The sequence below is a fragment of the Lactuca sativa genome, chromosome 5 (assembly GCF_002870075.4).
Source record: "Lactuca sativa cultivar Salinas chromosome 5, Lsat_Salinas_v11, whole genome shotgun sequence".
Taxonomy (NCBI): domain Eukaryota; kingdom Viridiplantae; phylum Streptophyta; class Magnoliopsida; order Asterales; family Asteraceae; genus Lactuca; species Lactuca sativa.
Window position 1 is genome coordinate 82,539,955 of NC_056627.2, and position 6,000 is coordinate 82,545,954.

A 6,000-nucleotide genomic window follows, 5' to 3' on the forward strand; every position below is an offset into this window, starting at 1 on the left:
AGATAGAATACATACCTTTTTATGATCTAACTTTTCTTCATGAAGCTTGAGTTCCTAGTGCCCCAAGTGTGACAGCTCAACTGGTTCACACAACACCATGAACACCTAGAATAACCTTGAGAATAAGGATACTTTGGTTCTCTCTAGTGAAATCGGCATTGCCCTTTTGTGTACACACACTACTGCCAATTTCACCAACGAATGACATCTTTATATAGTGTGGATACTAGGGTTAAACCCTAATACCCATGACCTTTCATTTCATATGATCCATTGGTTAAACACTCCATGGACTCTCCATGAAAGCTTAGCCCAACCTAACTGAAGTTGGTGCATCATAGAAATATATCTTAGAGTCCATATTTAATTAGTTCCTTTTGATCACTTAATTAATTATAAATTAATTCTTGATCAATACTAATTAAATCATATGTTTATATATTAACATATTAGGACTTAAAATATATTAATATAAATCACTAGTATCCTTTTTCCTCATCTTGTCTATCCAATTGTCCCGATGCCATGCAACCCAAATGGACCATGCCGGGTTGGGTCAAGTCTTACCAATTATAGTTATGGACTTAGACATTAATCCAACAGTCTCCCCCTTGGATAAGTCTAATACTATTATTGATTATGACTTCAAACCCCAACTAGCAATTGTAGCTCTCAAAAGCTTCTGTTGAACTCTGACCTTGCCGATGAACTCTGACCTTTGTCAATGACTTGTCCATTAGGTAAAGGATTGTATATTCCTCCATTCTAGATATCATATGGACTGAGACATGGATTATAAATTATTCTATCTGTCCATTTGTTGTTTCTCGATTTCCGATTCATGACGACTAACTGATTGAACAAATCAAATCAGTCATGGCTTGGCCAAGCACTCACATGTATCATCATTAAATCATCGAGAGGCCCACATATATTGCTTTTATCCAGAAAGTAAAAGGAATGGATAAACTTCGACTCATATGGCTTGTTCAACTACTTGTTGAATCATACAAAAGGAACTTTTTATAACATCGAGTTACCGAATGCGTTTTCGTGCAATCAATGTACAACCAACTCATACTAACAACTCATATCTCTAGGTTTGAATAATATATGATATTATCGTCTCATGATCACTCTTGATAAAATCCATGAAGTGATTCAAACGAGCATGGGTTGAATCCAATATTCAGAACTTATGAGCACTCATGAGTGTTGTAGCACAACTTTGTCCACCAACTTGGACCTCTACAAGCCAACTCATGACAATCTTGATTGATATCTACTTCCAATATATGACCGACTGTGGATGGTTTTGAATAACTTAGTCATTCCAGAAGAATAACCTAGTTATTATGGAAGTCAAAACATGCAAAGTGAAACACAAGAATAAATGAATTTAATATGGTATCAAAACCTATGAATATAAATAAAACACTTTCTATTTATCACCATACTGATTACTTATTATTCATTGTTTCGGTTTTATCAACTTTATACTTGAATTAAAACACTAGGTGTCCCGTGCTCGAAGCATGTACACTATGTTTTCTAAACAATAGCTTTGCCATACACCAACTATGCACTCTATGTTTGTCTATGATCCTCACTTTTGTGAAATAAACCAATTAACCAAACATTCAATGATTCTAATTTCACACTCCCAAATCGAAATCTATTAGATTTTAAACTTAAATGCACTACCCTCTTGCAATGAATGTGTACAAAGTCACAAAGACTTGTCAACAACCATTACAAGGTATTCCAATGAAGACCTACTCCATGGACACAAAGCCTTATGTTCAAAGCATGCATTGCTTTGAACATGCTTCTTGCACTAAGTTTTTTCTAATCTTACACAGATTGCTTCCATCTATGGAGACAACTCATTATTCGCATTTTGACTATCACTTCTTAACAATAGTTGCCTCTTTTCAGACTATGTCAATATGGCCCTTCCAATATTAATAGTATACTTCCAACTGTCCTTGAGCAACCAATCTTTGGTAAACTTTAGATTGTCCTCGACAATTGCTTAACCACTTTAGTCATATCCAATTCTAGACATTGTTCCCCTTAATTCCCCATTGCATTTGGAAAATCCAGAAAGGATAAATATTATAGCACATGTAATCAATATTGTACCCAAAGTAAATGGGACATGATTCATGATGTTTCACTTAAAGACATGGCTTTAGACCAATCTTTCTCCATAATAAAATTTTTTGTTTGCCATATTCTCAAAGTTTGACTAAGAAAAGGGATGCCATAATCATAATAAAATTTTGAGAACATAATGTATAGAATTTTATTAAGTTGATCCAATCCAACATGAAGTTCATATATATATATATATATATATATATATATATATATATATATATATATATATATATATATATATATATATATTCCTGACTAAAGGTAATTAAAATCTCAATATAAGCTCTTTAGAATGATTATAAACTCAATCTAAGCATTTTAGAATTGAAATGAAGTATAATTTCCTCTCCTTTAATTATAGCAAAACAACTTTTTCAACCCCTGCAAGCTCACGAATGGAAACTTTTGTTTTCTATAATTAACCTTGCTAACTTGCAATACTTATCATAATTATGATGCTCCCACTAACATGATGATTATTAGCATAACACTTATGCTCCCACTAGCTTTAGCATGTATCCAAAAAACAACTAGACCTCTAGAAGCCAATACTTTATTGACATTCTTACCAAAGTTCAGATTTCTAATACTAGATTGCTTTGATAAGACTTTATCAACATCATACACCTTATCTTAGATAGATCACATGTGTGTCTAAACAATTTAGGAACTATGAAAAGGGATGTCGTAATCATAGTCTCAATTGTTTAGACCTTTGCCATTTCTCGTAAGTCCATGTTAGTGTGTCGGTTAACCACGCATGCTCCACTAACGAGTTTGAGAACTGCAAAAATCACAATTGCTATCTACTTAAAATCTATGAATCGGAGAGAAACCTTATGAAACTTAGATTTTATGGTGTATGTGTTCTTATCGATGTGAATTTGTCAAAACCGTAGTCACAAGACAATGATAATGATAAATCCAAACTCATATGGACTGAACTCCATCTTAATTTCTTGCCATCTGGCAGCTCAAGGGCCTGCCATTGCTTCCAAGTTGTTGTGCAGCCAACTGAGAACTCTAAGAACTCATATGCAAAGCCAACTTTAATTGGAATGGGCACATAATATGTCAACACGATAGGTTGTAAACCTCAAGTCGTGTGCTAGTGAAAAATTTCAGGTTTTATTCTTGATTAGTTCTTGAGACTTTCAAGACCTTTAAGACTCCCACTGTCCTCTTGACATATAAGGCTTTCTTGTCAGATATTCAGAGATAGTGCGGATTCTAATAAAGACAAACACTTCACACAATTGGCCTTAGTTGGTCTTTGTTTTGTCGAAAACATCACAACTAACCAATTTCAAATGCACAAAAGGAGAAAAGTTGTATTCTTACATTTGACAAGTGTTTAAAACCTTCTTTAAGGCATGTCACTCAAGTTACAATCTCGGAGTATGACTCTAAGAATTGTTTTTGAATGAAATATGACTCGTCTTCTTGATTTAACCACTTCAACAACTCATGGCTCCTCTTCTTAGATATCAGAATGCACTTAGAGGATGAATTGCAATAAGGTCTCTTAATCATTAAGATGATCATATGACATGATACTAAAGTACTCTCCCATCTTTTCAGACTTGAGAAACTTTTATCCTTCTGCCTAATTTGATTCTTCTTATTCGCTCTGCCATACATTGGAACCTTTTCCAATGTCTCAGAATTACACTTAGGCTTGTAAGTATAACCATATTTACTGAGCTTTAGTAAATTATGACAAATAATCTTATCGATCTTTTGTGGTGGACTATGGCCAGTGCACAAGAATGTGTACTCGATCCCTTAGCCCTTCACTTGACACACATATACATATGAACAAGGAACTAGTCTTAATTTTCCAAAGATGAAAAATTCTCATTCATCATGCTATACAACTTGCATGATTCCAAGTTTCGGTCCAATTGAAACATGGGTGATGAGGATCTTTCCTTATTTGGTAAATTTAGACATTACCACAAATGAAAGAATCAATTTCATATTTCCACTCTTGCTATTAATGGAATCATATAAGCAACAATTTTTTTCCTTAAATTCCATTGTAAGGATATTTTAAAATAAATAAAAACATCATTTTTTCCTTTTATTTTAAAAAATTTGCGGAAAAACTATCCTTACAATGCAAAAGAGCATGAAAACTTTGTTGTTATCTATTCCTAAGCAATATATCATAACTCCTAAGAAGTAGCTCAAGAATCCAATCTTCAAACTATGCGATAGAAATCCATCTACACGATCAGATTCAACATATTTTTTCTTTAAGTTTCTTCACTTTTCTTTGATTCTTACAAACATCAATATGTGACCCAGTCACATCATGTATCAAGAATCTTATTATAGAAACTTAGCAGAGTTAGATAGTGGATTTTACTTGAAGTACGGTCAAACTTATTCACTTTAACATCCTTACGTAAAATTGGCAGCTTCGCAACTAATGCCCCTTCCTTTGGCAATATAAACATATGTACCCTTTGGTAATGGTACCGTTACTATCACAAACTTAGCTTTTCTCTTTACCATTTGGTCAACCGAGTTGACTATGGCCGATCCCTTTGCATTAGGAAGAGAATACTTTTTCTGGATTTCCAGTGTCTTCATTGTCAATGTCCATAAAGCTTTAGGAAGGTGATCTTAGCAAATAGATAAGATTATTAAGGGTCTTGTTATAGTCTGTTTCATAGGATTCCCAAAGGAACTCACTATGTGACTTAGAAAGTGATTGAACCACCAACTTTCTCAAGTCTTTGACACCCAACTCTCACGGCTTGTCAGTACGTGACTTCATCTCCAATATGTGAGCACACCTAGACCTTGCCTTGCCAATAGGGCTTGAGTGACCATGAACTTGTAGGATAGGAAGAATAATTGGAGGAGGTGGAGGAAGTGAAGTTCCAAGAGATTTAGGAGGATCATAGATGTCTGAACTAGACATATTTTGGGAGATATTCAAGATAGTTGATTAAAAGTCCATAATATAACACCCAATATGAGATATTAAGGCGAGGACCCTAAAAACGATTTTATAACTCAGAAGAGATATGCCGTTGATGATTCACCAATTTCCACCAAGATAAACGAAATGTATTATTAGGTTTTGTTACAATCTCGAGTGTGCCCTTCAGCTTTTGTGACTAGGATGCCGAGGATCACAAAACAATGTGACAACCCAAAGTTTTTCCGTTACATTACCCCGTTACCGTTAACGGAATATTCCACTGTATGAAAGTCCCGTTAATACGAGGTTGTCAAATAAATAAATGTTTCATTTATTTATGTCATTAAGTCGTGATAAGAGAAATAAAAACTCATAATACACATTTTCATTTTAATGGAAAGGTTAGTTTTTATTATTACGACCACTAAATCGGGTGCGACCAAAAGCCCCGTATAACGACAGTATCGGGTAGAATTCCACTGAGCTCCAACTCCCACCCATATATAAAGGGGAGTAAACCCCATTTCAACCTTTTTCACTCTCTCTCTCTATATATACTCTCTCTCTAGACTCATTTTCGACCCGAATCCGCAACCAAACGCTTCCAAATCATATGTCCGCTTATCCTATCTTGTTCTAAACATTATGATTCATGTTTATAGCTTAAAAATCGGACTTAGAAGCTGTTGGAAAGGAGTTTACGGCCTAAGATCCTCCTTAGGCTGTAAACCCCTTAAATGAGACCAAAATGACCCTAAAATGTCCCTAATAGCTTGGAAATAAATTGAGGATTTAGCCTAGGAGTGTTTACTCTTAGGAAAACAATCTCATTAGGGCATAAAAGAGAGTTTATGGCCCAAGCACATGCTTAGGCTGTAAACACCTCTTAAACTTGCAAAAGT